The sequence below is a fragment of the Tamandua tetradactyla genome, chromosome 1 (genome assembly GCF_023851605.1).
Source record: "Tamandua tetradactyla isolate mTamTet1 chromosome 1, mTamTet1.pri, whole genome shotgun sequence".
Taxonomy (NCBI): domain Eukaryota; kingdom Metazoa; phylum Chordata; class Mammalia; order Pilosa; family Myrmecophagidae; genus Tamandua; species Tamandua tetradactyla.
In genome coordinates, this window is record NC_135327.1 from 228,197,820 (window position 1) to 228,214,626 (window position 16,807).

Sequence of the window (16,807 nt, forward strand, 5' to 3'; positions counted from 1 at the left end):
GCATTTCATGTTCATTATCTGTTGTCTTGGCTGCCTGGTAGCCCTGGCCATATTTGGCTTCCCAGCAGTCTTGGGCTTTTCTGTTTCACATGATTCATGTGCCATCAGGGGGCAAATGCCAAGTGTCGAAGGCCGGGGCATGTTTGGGAGGGCAGCTGCCAGTTTGAAAGTATTATGTACCCCAGGAAAGTCATGTTTTAATCCTGATCCAATCTTGTGGGACCAGCTGTTTCATTTCATCTTAATTCAGCACTGTAGGTTAGAGTCTTTTGATTAGATTTTCTCCACAGAGAAGTGACACACCCAATTGTGGGCGTGACATTTGATTAGATGGAGACATGACTCCACCTATTCCAGTGGGTCTTGATTGGTTTACTGGAATCCTTTAAAAGAGGAAGCATTTTGGAGAGAGCCAGAAATACAGAAGCCTCGGAGCCGACAGAAACTTCAGAGCAGAGCTGACACAGACACCAACACATGGAGAAAAGAGACACAGATGTTTGGAGATTCTTGGAGACCAGCAGATGTCACCATGAGATGTTAAGCAAGCCAGAACCTGAAGAGAGCCAAGGGAAGCTGAGAGATGAAAGCCAGCCCTGGAGAAGCAAAGTGAGAACCCCCACAGGGACAGAGGCTGAAAGCAACAGAGCCCAGGAGCAAGGGACCAGCAGATGCCAGCCACGTGACTGTCAGGCTGACAGAAGGGTTCCAGATGCATCGACCTTTATTCAATTAAGGTATCTTTCCCTGGATGCCTTAGTTTGGACATTTCCATAGGTTTAGAACCATAAACTTGTAACTCATTAAACTCCCTTTATAAAAGCCATTCCATTTCTGGTATATCGCATTCTGGAAGTTGGCAAACTAACACACTCCCCAAATTCTCACTCTCATAGGACAGCTGACTCTGCCACTACTGGGCAACAGCTCCCAACCCACTCCAAACCACAGCGCTTAGCTTACTGTACAACTCGAGTTAAGATTTGTCTTAACTTTATTCCACACTTGGCCAATCACAAAGGCCTGATTGCAATGTTCCCTGGAGCCTGCAGCAAGGAAGGCGGGGCCCAGTGCTTTGGTTTATTCCTGAAACACATCTCAGGGATTCTCTGTAAAAGGATCACACGCCTTCTCAGAGCTTTAATCTTGTAGGATATATGCATGCTGCCCTGAAGGGGGAGCCATGAAAAATAAGAGCAAACTACAAGACCTGAAATGATCGAAATCCTATGCCTCAGAAAGCTTGTCAAGGAGGATGGGAACATCAAGGAGGATGGGAACAAAGTGAAGTGGGAAGAGAGAAGCATCCCTGGGCAAGAGGAGAAGCACGTGCCCAGGTGTGAAGGGGGCAGCAGCAGGCAAAAGGCTGGTGGCCATAAGCAGGGCGAGTGGACAGTGAGCACCTGAGCCAGGGACCCAGCCGGGAAGGGCCCTGGGCCCCAGGGCTTGGCATTACAGTGGAGGGAGGAGGGCAAAGGGCCTGTCCAGAAACACATTTTACCTGTAGGCTGTGTAAAAAAACAATTTCCGTGCTCGCTTGGCAGCACACGTACTAAAATTGGAATAAGACAGAAAATATTAGCATGGTCCCTGCTCAAGGGTGACACACAAATTAGTGAAGCATTCCATTTCGAGGTGACATTATACAATGCAAAATAACCCAGAAACAAAAGAGCAAATATTGTATGGTCTCTCTTAGAAAATACTTATAAGAAAATTGGGGCCTAGATTGTAAGCTCTTAGAGCAGTCACATTTAGTCTGGAGCTGTAATTGTTATTTTGAAACTTTGTGAGGCCAGGCTATATATGTATAACCTGGGATTTCCCTGGAACTTTGGGCACCTGTGTGACCCCTAAGACTCACAGCTGGAGTTCTGCAGCTCTGAAAGTCAGCATTGCTGCATGCAACAACTGTTAAAGAAACTGACAAAGAGATGAGGCTCCCATTAGGGATGAGAACAAAGCTGATTGGGTCAGGACTAAAATAAATCGAATACAGGGGTAAAGAGGATATAGTCTATATTTTAGAACTTTACCTACTCTATGAGACCAAAGGAAGAGAGGTTTATTTTGTCCAAAACCTAAATTTTCTGTAGTACATAATCTAACTCAACCAATCTGGATAGTTCATTTAAACAACCCAAACATATGGAGCTCAGAATGGGAATAAGAGCTGTACAGCTTAATGCAATACTGAGATACATCCCAGAGTATGTTGGGCAGCTAATTAAACAGTATTCACAAAGTCCCTTGAGGGACAGAAGAAAAAAATATAGAAGTATTAAGCTTTACCACTGGGGAAACCCCTAGTGGTGAAGCTTATTTTTGTAGCAGAGATGCTTAGCCTACCTGTAGTTATGCCTAAGAGTTACTTCTGGAGGAACTCTTTTGTTGCTCAGATGTGGCCTCACTCTCTCTAAGCCCGACTCTGCAAGTGAAATCAGTGCCCTGCCCCCTACATAGGACATGACATCCAGGGGTGAACGTCTCCCTGCCAACACAGGATATGACTCCCAGGGATGAGCCTGGTCCTAACACTATGGGATCAATGATGCCTTCCTGACCAAGAGGGGGAAAAGAATTATAACAAATAAAGTATCAGTGGTTGAGAGAGTCCAAATAGAGTCGGGAGGCTATTCTGGAGGCTACTGCTATGCAAGCTTCTGTTAGATAATGTCAATTGCCGTAGTTTGCCAAACCCCAACCAAAATAATTCCTGCAAGTCCTAAAGAACACCCAGGGCTCTATCTGAGATTCTACAAAGGTTCCATGCACTATGATTACTTTCCAGAAACCTACAACCTCCAGATGGGTTCCTAGTCCAGATAAATCCTGAAACCCAGAGGACCCAGCCTCTCCAGAACATCAACTAGTTCCACCCCCCATCTCGTGTCATCAACAGCCAATATGAAAAAGTTAGAATGGGCATACTCCAAATACTCTTAAAAATTGGGAGGAAGATCAAAGCAGAAGGAGGAGTTACAACAAAGAAGACAGGATTTAACAAATGAATATGACCGCTGAAACATTGTGTCAATATTTCTTTTAGTCTCCAGTGTCTTAGAGCAGCTAGAAGGGAAAAACTAAAATTGTGGAACTGTGACCCATACCAAACTCTGAAATCTGATCTATAACTAATTGTGGTGTGCTTTGATATTTACAGTTTTTTTGTATATATGTTATATTTCACAGTAAAAATTTTGAAAGACAGTTGCTGTGGTAATTCATATGGCGCATTGTATCCTGCTTTTTCCCTTAGCTGTATGTCAGAATCATGTTAAATGTTCTTCATTAGAGCTATTTTTAAATGCAAAATGGTCACTCAGGCAGCCCTTCCCTCCTCATCAGACAGCTGGATTTCTTTCAACATTTTTTATTACTATAAGTTAGAATGGTCTGCCTTGTGTCTAAAGCTTTTCCTCCAGAATCAGGGGAATTTTGCCCCAGACCTAGATGTCACAGCACCAATCAGTCTCCTCACTCGGACTATTTGATGGCAAAGACGCCTGTCATGTCATTTCAGTTTGCATTCTTTCCATCACTAGTAAAGTTTAATAGGGCTCCATATTTTTCAGCGAGTATTCTTAGGGCAATAGCTAAAGTTATAAAGTAACTTGTGGACAGATAAAGAGAACATTGATTTGGCATTTTATACCCTAGGAAGTCTGTGGAATGCACTGAACTATGGAACGATTTTAGACTCATGCTCTTTCATAAAGTTATGTTATTATTTTAAAATCAATGTGTTTCTTAAAGGCTAAAGAACGACTTCTCTGGAGGAAAGGCATTAGGACAAGCTAATCAAATTAATCTCTAGACGCGGACAGCGAGGGAAACCAGGCCAGTGGTTTACCTGGAGGGGTTTCCCGCGTGTCCCAACCCCACATCAGCGCGCACTGCCTGGGGGGGCGCTGAGAGCAGGCGGCCCCGGGAGGCGGGGGGCTCCCTTCGGGTCGCTGGGGGGGGGGGGGGGGGCGCCTACTTGAAAAGACGCGTTAGGATCTCGGGGAAGGCGGCGGGGCCGAGCGCGCCCGCCCTGCGCTGAGCCGGCCCGGGAGGGAGGGAGGCCGCCGCCGTCCTGGGGTCACTTCCCAGAGCGAGGGGGCCGCCCCCAAGGGGCCCAGCAGGAGAGGGACACCGCCCTCGGGCCCGGGTCCCCCCAGGCCACGGCAGAAGGGGACGCCCTTGGGAGCCCCTTGTCCCCGCGCCGACACCCGTCGGGGCCGGTCCCTCCCGGGGCGGGGACAGGCGCGCCCTGCCCGTGGTGCCCCTGCCGCCTCGGCCACCCAGACCCCGAGGACGGCGCTGGGACGGGCGCTGGGGTGGGGGGAGGGCTCTCCTCGCAGGCCCCTGACACACAGTGTGGGGACCCCCGTCCCCTCAGGGTGAGGAGGAGGGGCCGCGTTGGCCCTGGAGGCCATTTCCTCCCCGTGGAGAGCAGCGTGGGCCGCGGCCCCCCTCCCAGCCCTCCCTGGTGGCCCCGCGCTGCCCGGCGCCGAGGCCCGACGGCAGGGACTGGACGCCCCTCTGGGGCCCGCGCCTTCTCCTCCCGCTCCGGGAACTGGGCGCCGTCTGGGGTGGGCGGGGCCGGGGCTGGGACAGCACTGAGGCCACCAACTCCCTGGGCTCCTTGGCCACGTGCGTCCTTCGGCGCCCTCAGGCCGAGCCCGCAGCGCGGGTGGAGGGGGCGGTGGGCGGATAATCCCAGCAGCAGCTAATCCGCCCACAGCACTTCATTTACTCTCAGTGGTTTTCACGCACACACACACACACACGTGCACACACACAATTTCTTCTTCCTCCTTGTGTTCCACTTGGACCAAAAATAGGCTTGACATACATTCAGCCCCACATCCAGAAGCCCGGCTTCGGGTTAAAGATTTTCTGTGGATAACCCACCAGCGGGCAGTCAAGAGTTTAGTCTGCTGATTCCCTAGAACCAGAGCACAGGAAGGACCCAAGAGATCATTTACCCCAAACCCTCTATGTCACAGGAGAAGACACTGAGCCCGAGGCCTTCAGCTGAGACGCTGTGACCCGACATGCTTGCCCCCCACCCCACCCCATCCCCCGGCTTTGCCGTCTCATTCACTTGGCTTCTCTGTCCATGACTGTTCCTTAAACCAGTTTGCTCTGTCGGGGAACACCATGGGAACCCAGGGGCACCCTCTGCTCATGCACTCCTCCTGGGCTGACCAGGCCAGGCTGTCCACCCCGCAAGCCCTTAGACACGCCCTGGGGCGGGAATCCCTAACCAGGTCAGCCAGGGTCTGCAGGGTGAGACCCAGACATCAGATTTTGGAAAGCTCTCCAGGGGGAGCCAAGGTTGACAGCCTCTTGCCCCAGCCAGAAGCCTGCTTCCTTCCCCCGCTAGCCGCACAGAAGATGGAGCATGCCCGGGCTCCTTCTGGAAATGCTGGGCTCAAGGAGGACCCCTTTCAAAAACGTGGCTTGGGGCCTTGGGATTTAAGCTGACTTCTCTACTCCACAAAATATCCAAGGAGGGGAGGTAAGTGTAGGAACTAGGAGGAAGTAATTTGGTTCCTGAACCCCTGGTCCTCATTCAAGTTGGCGGGGAAGGAGCACTCCAATGGGTTGGATTTGGGGGCTGACTGTGGTTTTTAAATTGCCCTTGCACTTGGGCCATTGCTCACTGAGCACTCACCACATGGGTTATATCCTGCCGCAGACCCCCGCAGAGGCTGAGCCTGCAGCACTACTCTGGCCCGGCGCCCCCCTGCTCACTCCTCCCGGGGACAGCTGTGCCACGCCAAACACTGTGACACACATTAAATATGACACACCAAATGTTAAATATGATGTCAAGGCGTTGAAAGTCGAAATTTGTTTCCCTCAGCACAGAGTGGCAGGAGGCACTTCTGACTGCAGCTTTCTCGTGGCTCTATAAAGTTGTGCATTTTAATTTCACCATGATGACAGCAAGTTCTCAATATCCCCTGTTTTATTTTATTAGCTAACTAAGGGATTTGACATTCTCCGCTACCTGCCTTTGACAATTGGCCGATTCATTGTTTCCTAATGAATTGGCAGTCAGTTTTGCTCTGAGGAAGCAGACACCAAGGTAAAAGCAGTTGCAGATCAAATGACCTGCGTGAGCGTCTCCCTAAAAGCTTCTCACAAAAACGTTAACAGATGGGCTTCTTTCTAATTAAGCAAACATTATTTTACCCAATATTTTTGAGAGTCATCACTTCTAATAAACACATAAAGCACCAGGGTGCTTTGTATATTATAAATACTACAAGGTTTCAGAATTTTAATCACCTCTACTGGTAAAGAGACAATGTCAGTAGCTTATGATTTTAAAGACCCCCCTTTAAAATAGATGTTACCTGGGTGGATAAACACAATGCACACATGATGGACATTATGCTTCAGTACGGGGTTGATAAGGTCCTGAGGTATATGACAACGTGAATGGAGCTTGAGGGCATAATCCTCAGGAACTAAGCCAGACACAAAAGGAGAGTGTTCTAGTTTGCTAGCTGCCAGAATGCAATATACCAGAAATGGAATGGCTTTTTAAAAGGGGAATTTAATAAGTTGCTAGTTTACAGTTCTAAGGCCGAGAAAATGTCCCAATTAAAACAAGTCTATTGAAAAGTCCAATCAAAGGCATCCAGGGAAAGATACCTTGGTTCAAGAAGGCCTATGAAGTTCACGGTTTCTCTCTCAAATGAGACGGCACATGGCGAACACAGTCAGGGCTTCTCTCTCTCGGCTGGAAGAGCACATGGTGACTACGGCGTCATCTGCTAGCTTACTCTCCTGGCTTCTGGTTTCATGAAGCTCCCTGGGAGGCGTTTTCCTTCTTCATCTCCAATGGACAATCCGCTTCGTGGTGCTGCAGCATTCTCTGCTCTCTCTGAATCTCTCTGAATCTCCAAAATGTTTCCTCTTTTATAGGACTCCAATAAACCAATCAAGACCCACTCAAATGGGTGGAGACATGTCATCCCCTAATCCAGTTTAACAACCATTCTTAACTAAATCACATCAACCAGGGAGATGATCTCATTACAGTTTCAATATACAGTATTGAATAGGGATTATTCTACCTTTAAGAAATGAGATTTATATTAAAACATGGCTTTTCTTAGGGGGCATACTTCCTTTCAAACCAGCACAGAGCGATAGCGTACAATCTCGATATTATGACTCCAGTGAATATAATGTCAAGGCTCAGGCAAGCCGGGTGAGTTGCTCTGAATAATAGGCCAAGAAGTGATCAGATCCGAGACAGAAAGTCAACGCAACTTCCTCTGATAGTCTGTTCTTGTGCAGTGTGGATGGAGATGTGGGGATGGGGGGGGGGTTCCTCTCCTGCCCGCGTTACCCTCCCCCCTCTCCCCTCTCCTTTCTTCTCTTCTTCTTTCTTTCTCTTTCTCTCCCTATTTCTCTTTTTCTTCTCTTCTTCCTTCACTAAATTTATTTTTAATGGAAAAAAGTTTTAATGTGAAAAATGACCTTTCTTTTTGTTTGATAATATTTTTCTTAAAAAATCCTGTAAAGACTGAGATGGTATAATCCAGGAATGCCTAGTGTGTATAATGATAGTGACTAAATGTACAAATTTGAAAGCGTTTTGCATGAGGAAGAACAAAGGAATGTCAATAATGTAGGGTGTTGAAAATAGATGGTAATTAATTATTTAAAACTTTAACTTATGTGTGAGACTAAAGCAAAAAATGTTTATTTGGTACAAAATTTATATTTTGACTAGTGCATTTCTTAATATAACCTAGGTGGACAGCTTAATTGAACATCATAAGTACATGGAACCTTGAGTAGGGCATGAGATTTTTCAGGTTTGTCCAGAGTGATGCCTCGATAAATTCCAGAAGGATTTGAACAGTGAATAAAAAAGTATTTGCAAAGCCTGCTTGGGGGAATGGTGAGAAAGGGGGAGAATTCAACTTCCCCAAGTAGAGAATTCTTGATATTCTCACAAGCAGTGGGGACAACTAAAGCAATAGGCTGAGCCCTCAATCTTGGGGTTTGCCCCTATGAAACATATCTCTGCAAAGGATATGCTAAACCTACTTAAAATTAGGCCTAAAGAGTCACGCCCAAAATAACCTCTTTTGTTGCTCAGATGTGGCCTCTCTCTCTCAGTCAACACAATAAGCAAACTCACTGCTCTCCCCGTGTCTACGTGGGACATGACTCCCAGGCCTGTGGACCTTCCTGTCAACATGGGACAGAAATCCTAGAATGAGCTGGGACTCAGCATCAGGGGATTGAGAGAAACTTCTTGAGCGAAAGTGGGAAGAGAGAAATGAGACAGAATAAAGGGTCAGTGGCTGAGAGATTTCAAACAGAGTCAAGAGGTTATTCTGGAGGTTATTCTTACGCATTATATAGATAGCCCCTTTTTAGTTTAAGGTGTATTAGAGAGGCTAGAAGGAAGTACAGCTGAAATTGTAGAGCTGTGTTCCAGTAGCCATGTTTCTTGAAGATGATTGTGTAATGATATAGCTTTCACAATGTGATTGTGTGATTGTGAAAACCTTGTACTGATGCTGCTTTATCTACCTTATGAACAGATGAGTAAAACATATGGATTAAAAATAAATAATAGGGGGAATAAATGTTAAAATAAATTTATTAGATTGAAATGCTAGTGATAAATGAAAGGGAGAGGTAAGGGGTATGGTATGTATGAATTTTTTTCTGTTTTCTTTTTATTTCTTTTTCTGAATTGATGCAAATGTTCTAAGAAAAGATCATGATGATGAATATACAACAATGTGAGGAAAAAAAGAATGTTCATATTGTATGTTAATTGGTCTTATTAATAAAAATTTTAAAAAAATAATCCTGAAGATAAAGCCGGTCCTCACAGAAATCATTTAGATAAAGCCCCACCAAACATAAGCTCATTATTCAAACTTATAAATCCATCAGGAATCAGGGTACCACTAACTTCAGCAGAAACTACAAAAAGCAGACATAGATGCCAAAAACTTCAGAATTGGAAGGACAAACATACCTTGGAGATATTGCAAGTTTGGTTCCAGACCACCTAAATAAAGCAATTTTTTTTTAAAAAAATTAATAAAGAGATGATGTCAGCTGCTTATGATTTTAAAGACGCTCTTTAAAACCGGCGTGAGGGCGAGCCCTGCGCCTTTCCTGTAAATGGCACTGAGGAAGGACGCACGTGCCCACCCATGGCCAGACTCCGGGCGCAGCTTGGCGACTCCTCGCAGAGTGAACGCACCGGGGGTCAAGACGCAGCGCACCGCCGGCAGCTTTTCTGCGGCTGCAAGAAGGGGGCCCAGTAATCAGTTGTATGTAAGCACCACAGCTCCCCCTTTCATTCCTAAACCGAGGAACCCTCCGGCACCCCCATCCACTTGGATCGGGAGCGCTGTGCCGGAGACGCCAGGTGCTGCCAGCCTGCCGAGGGACCAAGGCGCCCGTGTCGCTTAGCCCTTCTCTCGTGGCGCTCTTTGAGACGAAAGGAAACAAAACCGGAAGGGCCTTACAAAGGGTGGCCCTGGAGAAAGCGCCCTCGCAGCAGAAGCGAGAGAGTGGCTCCCGGGCAGGCAGCAGCCATGCTCCCCCACCCTCCCACCCCCCACTTGCCCACCCTCCGTGGCCGCGCAGCAGAGAGGAGAGGGGTCACGAAGGTGTCCCTCCAAGCGGGGGCCGGCACCCTTCCTGGGTCTTCATCGCGCAGCTCCCACACTGAAGCGGAGCCAGGCACCCAGCTCCTGCCCCAAAGGGCCCACAGAAGCGCCTCTTTGGAGGGGACCCAGCAGCCAAGCTGGGCAGGGAAGACTGGGCCAGGGGGTCCTAGCCAGGGGCACCACCCACCCTGGACAGACGGGAGCGGGGACTAGAAACAGTGGGGCAAGCTCCCGGGGGCCCCACCTGCTGGGAGTACACCCCTGGAGATGCCTTTTTGTCACTGAAAATGCAAGCTTTCACCTTAAAGCTGGTATATTCTTTGGCTTTTTACCCGGAAGCTGAACGCTGAATTTCTACTCAAGTGAGCCCTCGGGCTTGGGCAGGGCACCCCCCACCCCTGGACCTCGCTGCCTCCTCTGTGGTTCCTCCACCTCCCCCTAGGACGCGGTCCCTGGGGAGCATCTGATTGTTTACCAACATCCGCCCCAGGTGCCCTCAAAGATAAATCCACTTTCCCTCACCAATGACATCTGACCTAAGGCCGGGGAGAGCTGGTGCACTGAGACTTCCGCAGACAGCTGGTCTAGAACCTTCTAGGGGCAAGGCCAGGGCCACTGACCCTCAGCCTCTAACTTGGTTCTATGCGGATTAAGTCCCACAACCCTTAAGCTTCCAGGGCCGCCCCTGGCCAGGGTTGAGCAGGAAGTGGTGGAGACCCTGGTTCAGTGATAGCTGGCAACTCCCTGCCAGCTGGGGACCCCTGCCCGGGGCTGAGGGCACAGCAAGGACGCGTGCCCGAGGTCGGCACCAGCCCTGGGCAGGCTGTTCACAGCACACTCTGGCTTATGTCTCCATCCCTGAAAATTCTGCCTTCTGTTCCCAACCGGTGTTTCGACTTGATCTCAGCGCTCCAGGGGTGTTCTTCTGCGGGTTGTTGGCTTCTCCACTCACTCGGTCACAAGACGCTGCGTGGGGAAGCCCAGCCGGCTTTCTGAAGAAGTGTTTTCCACATTCAAATTCTCAGCCTTTGACCCCTCGCTTTGGTCCTCCTCTTCCCTGCTTTCCCCTCACGTGGCTCTAAACCTCCAGGTTTGCTCACAGACATTTTCCTTCAGTGGCCATCCACTCCGTCTTCCCGGCCAGTCCCTAACGCAAGCAGGAAAGGCGTCGGCAAAGGCACTTCAGCTCCGGTCCGAGGTGTGGTGTGTGTGTGACGTTGCCATTGAAGGATTTGCTGAGAAAATCTAACCAGTAGTTATTCAGCCCTCACTTTGGCTAAGGAGCCTTGAAGTCTTCCAAAACAAATGAGAGACTGCCCTCAAAGGGCTCACAATCCAAGAATGGAATAAACCAGTGAGGTCTAAGAGGAAACAGCACCTGGCACGGAACCAACGTTTAGCTCCCTGCTCTACCACTTACAAGCTGTGTGGCTTCAGGTAATTTCCTTACCCCCTCTGAGCCTTACTTTTCTCATCCGCAAAGTGAAAATAATAACTCTCTTCTCGATGGTAGATTGGGAGGAATAAATGAAGCAAAGCCTGGAAAGCACTTAGCACAGCAGCTGGCACATAGAAGCCCCTCAATTAAGGCCGGTTCTCACCTCTTAGGGAAGGCCCAGACACCGTTAAATGGCATCAGCCAACCTCACCTGCCTCTGGTCCTTCTCTGGGGAAGTCACCGGCACATGCTAAGTGGCCATCCTCCAGCCTTTTGCTGTCCCACCTTCTTTTCCACTGTGTGCCCTTCAACCTGGGAAGAGTCTAATGTAAAAACCCGACCAGACCTTAAACCTGCAACCAAGCAAGTAGCCCCATCGCTAAGCAAGGCAGGAATCCTCAGCAGCAGGCCCCTCTCCCAGGTGGGTAAAACCACACTCAGAACAGATCATCTCTTTTCCAGCGCCAAGTGGGGTGTGCAGAGCTGCCAGCCTCCACGCCCGACCTGGAGCGTTTACAGCCACCATGGGAGACATCTTCCCCGACGCTGTGTGAGTGACAGGCCGCCATCTGCTCTTCTGGGCTCCTTTCGCCGGGCGAGAAACAGAGGGAGCCTTCGCAGAAGGTCCCTGCTGCGCCCTGAGCCGGGGTTCCCAGCACACACCGTGACCAGCCTGCCCCCAGCCTGCCCCCAGCCGCGCGACTCCCCAGTTACACAGTGACACGCAGACACAAAAACTCCAGCTGTATGTAGAGCTGAGAAATGTCTTTAATTTTAATTTTCTACTTTTCCAAACAAATACTCCCTGAAACATATTTTTATTTAACTTAAAACTGAGCTTTTACATTTAACATCGCTAAGTTAACAAAACACACGTTTGGTTTACGTATAACATTTCTATGTTAACAAAACACACACACTTACCAGTAACCACCAGTCCTGACCTCCAGCTGCTCTACTTTTCCCTGCCAAGGAAAGTCTGGAGCAGGCGGGAGGCGGGGCAGGGGCGCGGAAGTACCGGCCCCGATTACCCTGGGCAAGTCTGACAAAAGATAATACAAGTTTTGGCACAGAATCTTTAAGTTTTAGAAGACATTTTATAATTTAAAAAGAACATTAAAGGCAATGTTGAATTGAAGATACAAATGATAAAATGTTCTTTCTAAGTAATCAATATCTGCAAATGGATTCGATGAGGTTTTTTGTTTTTTCTTTTTTAAAGCACAGGCTGTGTCAGCACCACCACGGGTTGTTTAACCAGCCCGATAAACTGCTGGTTTCACTTACAGAACTTTAGATCCTGTGGAAGAGAAGAACAAACTTCAAAATCTACTTATTGCCAATGTCATGATTTTGCTGGGAACCATTTTTCCACATTTATTTTGCAGCTAAGAACTGTCTGGTACTGGTCATTAAAATATGATAGCTTGCTCGCTGATGGGTTTTGTGGCATATCACTTTGAAAAGCAGTTGATGTGGTTAAGAAAGTGAATTTCTAACTACAAAAACTGTTTTCCAGTTTACTTACATTTTTTAAAAATGAAGATGTTTCTTTGGAAAATATTGTAGCGCAGATACATAATGGAATCACAAATATAAATGCACTAAACTCAAACATTTTTTAACAATGAAGTGAGGAATAATCATTTTGTCTTTTATTAAAATAGTTGCTCTTGTAGCACAATATGCAAATGATAAGCATTTAAGATTTTTAAAAACCTTATACTGTGGACTTTAAGCAACTGTAAAAACTACTTGTGTAACAACTCTCTGGGTACACCTCCCTGGTACCCCCAAACCCCACAGCCAGCCCCACCCATGCTCTCAACCCCTGCCTCCCTCCCAGATGATGTGGAGCAAATTCCAGATCTGCCAGCATTTCCATGCCCGGCTCCAAATAGAAGGACGGCTGGCTTCTCACCGTAAGCACCGGGCCGTGGGCACGCCGCTGACAAGTACCAGGCAATGCTTACAGTCATCAGATACCCAGCCAGCGTTCAAATTTCCAATCATCTCATAAATATCAAATTTTAATTTTTTTAAATCAGGATTTTTTTTTAAGCCTCTGTTAAATGCTTCCTCCTCCTCCACTTCTGTTTTCCTCCTCCTTACAATTTATTTTTCAAGAACTTGACCTGTTTGTCCTAAAGAGTTTCCCCTCTCAGAATTTGCTGCCTGAATCCCGAGTTGCCCTTTAACAACTTTTTTTCTGTTCTGTATTTCCAAATTGAGCGTTGATGCTTGATCCGCACGTAACAGATTTTAATGTCTTATTTGCCTTTCATCCTCTTTTGCTCATCCGGCGCCTACTGAATACCTGCGGCGCGCGGCACGGTCGGCCACTGTGCAAACAGAGATGCTCCGAAGAACTTGCCTCAGAGGGAAGAGTTACAGGCGGTGTGCCGGGCCTTAAAAACAAAGTTTCCAATAACTGCTCCGCGAGCAGCCTGGACAAGGCGCAACCAGCCGCCGGGACTGGGGGCTTCCCCGAGGAGGTGGCTCTTGAAGCAGATTTGGAAGGACTAGAAGGCGTTTTCCAGATGCAGCCGCAGGAGCCCAGAGAGGTGAGGGGCAGTGACTCCAATCCCGGCAGCCGCGCCTACAAGGCAGACGTGGTGTAGGGCACCAAATGCCACGCCAGGGCCCGGCTGGAACCAGGCTCCTCCACGGTGTCCCCTCCAGGGCGACCAGCTGCTCCGCTTCTGCAGAGAGTCCCTGACCTGGCCAGGGGAGTGGGCGAGGGCGCCGAGAGCCACACGGGACACAGCAGACGCATGTGAAGCATCGAGCCTCACGTGGCCTGGACCCTCTGCACAGATGGCGATCAGCCCTACCTGCACGGGCACCCAGGGGCAGCCTTCAGGAAGATGGCAGGGTGAGTGTTGGGGCTCTCCCTGTGATCCTCCCCCCAGCTCCACCCACCCTAGTCTATTTATCATTCATTTTTAACCTGCCCTAACTATCTCTGCCTTTGGTTGTGCTGGCCCCTCTGATCTCACCCTCACTGCCAACTGACAAACTCCTACTCATCCTTCAAAGCCCTAGGGGATCACTGTCTGTTTTCCCTTTGAGGCTGGATGAACCTCTCCCACCACTGTGCCCCCACAGCTCACACCCAAATCTTCTTCCGGCACCTTCCACTCTGTAGCCATCGGCTTATGTCCTCAGTATCACATCCCTTGGATTCCTTAACAGAGGGGCGAATTTCCATTCATCTTTAGGGCCTTATGCCTGGTTCAGAGCCTGTCACATGCTGGTATGCAGTAAACGTGTGCTTTGCGTCTACCTGAAAATAATAACCAGCACTGTTTGGCCTGTAACCCTTGCCTCACTCTCCCTTTTCTTCTCTCCCAGCTATGAGAGAGTGGTGTAGATGGTGGTCTAGAAATAACGCCCTGACAGCCGTCAGTCCTGGGGCAATGGCAGGACAGGGGAGGCAGGGTTGTCCTCACCCCTCTCACACCATGCTGGGCTCCTAATGCTGTAGAAAAAACCATGCAGCACATGTGTCCACCTGCGTAAAGTGGGCAGTGGGACACACTGGGCATCCAGTCATTCCAGGACTTAGAGAAAGACGCCAGCGTAACTGCTGAGCTAAACTCCAAGAGACCCCTCGGCCAATTCCCTTCCATCCCATATTTTTTGTCTTCTTTCCCCACTTAAAGCAAGGGACAGACTCCTTCATGAGCACACGCCGGCCAGCTGCGGGCATCTGAGCTGGAGCAGATTTCTTTGGCTTGAGTTATTTCCATAAATGTACCACTTCTGCCCTGGCATTAGCTCCACCAGCAAGGCTATTCTGCAACTGCATTTCACATTTGGGAAAGCATCAGAGGTGGAAAGCACAACTCCCAAGATGCAAATTGGCATCCCTTTGTTTAGTAAAATGCTGACACTATACTCATTTGTTAGACGCTGATATTAGAAAAATGGGGAAATGGCAACAACCCAAAACTAAAGCAAAGAAAAACCCAAGCTTCAGGAGCCTATTGAAGGGATGTCCTCTTTTAAAGCGCCCCCTTGCTGAAGGGAAGATGAAAACATGAAGTACAATGTAAATATGTCCATTTTAGTAATCCTTAACTTTTTTTGCCATCTTTGAACAAGCCGCCTTCATCATCCACATTGGGTGTTTTGGTACCTGTGATGGTTCGGTTCAGGGGTCAACTTGGCCAAATGATAATGCCCAGTGGTCAAGTCTGTAAGGATATTTCATGGCCGGTTGATAAACCGGAAGGCTGGTGTATTAAGTCATCAGTCAGTTGATTGTAGCTGTGCCTGGTTACCTCTGTGATCAACTAAGGTATGTCCCCCCCACCCACCCATGAGATAATCCAATCAGTTGAAGGCTTTTAAGGAAGAAGACAGACTTTCACTGCAGGCCTCTCCTATGGATTCATCCAGACCCTTCCTCGGAGCTGCCAGCTTCACAGCCTGCCCTGCGGATTTTGGACTCTTGCATTCCCACCGTTACATGAGACACTTTCATAAATCTCATATTTACAGATCTCTCCTGTTGGTTCTGCTTCTCTGGAGAACCCTGGCTAACACAGTAACTATTTGTAGAGGTGATTTTGTGTTTGCAAAAAGCTCAGCTCCCACCCACGGGAGGGGACCCCTGCTCCGCGTGACTGCCCAAGGCGGGCTGTGGCTCTCTGACGTGCCAGCAGCAGAGTCATGTCAACCCGTAGTGTCTGCATCTTGCACAGATACTTTGAAAAAGGCTCCTGGGCATCCGAAGGAGTTGGGCACATCTGATAAATGTCTGAGACAATTTGGACAAGGTTCAAAGTCATTTCTTCCCCCTAAGTAAAGTATACTCAAGATGGGGAAAGGATGGCGCTCCATTCCTCACACTCCCCCAGGACACTCCAGTACCTGCCCGTCACCCTGATTTGCAAGGCTGTGGTAGTGTTTCAATGACATCTTACTCTACGGAGCCTTAGTGAGGGCAAGTAGTAATCACCTTCAGAGCCAGAAAGGTGGTGGCTTTAATCATCCAGTAAAACTAGTAAAGAGGAGGTTTTGGCAGCTCCACTGCCCCCTCCTCCTTTCCCACTAACCCCCTCAAGGGAACCCGACCCTGTCTCTCAGGCCAGGCTCAGCTTCTGAGATTTTCAGAAAGTGGGTTCGGAGCCCCCCAAGGCCGGCACCCCATCGTCCCCGCTGCAGACGCCGCCTCGTGGCGCAGAGGGACCCGCCTCCAGCCGCTCTGAGCCAGGACCTGTGGGAAACCCCTGGAAACTTCCAGGGCCCCAGGCCCAGCCCGCTGGTCCCCCAGGCCCACATCCGAGTGAGCCCCAGGCAGATGCGCCCTGGGACTTCCTCCCAACCTGATGGGGGACCCGGAGGGGCGCTGCAGGGAGCTCCAGCCCCAGGCCTGCCTTGGCCCCCAACTTGCAGTGTCAGGCGGCAGGCTGTGCTCTCTGGGCCTCTCTTTTCTCATCTGTAAAATGAGGACTTCGCACCAGATGGCCTTCTAAGGGGCCTGCAGATCTAAGCGTGTGCATTTGTGAAGACAAGCCCTCACGCTTCGGTGCCCTTTTGCTTTTTCAGGTGTGATTTACCTAGTGAGTGCGAGAACATGCATACATTGTCACGTCCGCGAGTTTGGACACACGTGGGCCCCTGTACAGACATGCATGCCCCTCTTTACCCCAGAGCACCCCCTTGTGCCCTCACTGTCCGTTCCCCCCGCCCCAGCGTCCACAGT

At 49.1% G+C, this 16,807-nt stretch overlaps 1 non-coding gene across 1 annotated transcript; it reads left to right on the top strand.

Annotated features, from left to right (window-relative positions):
- Positions 1–1,529: 1,529 nt before the first annotated feature.
- LOC143653472 (U6 spliceosomal RNA) lies at positions 1,530–1,635 on the top strand. The gene has a single exon (XR_013161309.1). It is a non-coding gene; the product is annotated as a U6 spliceosomal RNA (small nuclear RNA).
- The last annotated feature ends 15,172 nt before the right edge of the window (positions 1,636–16,807 follow it).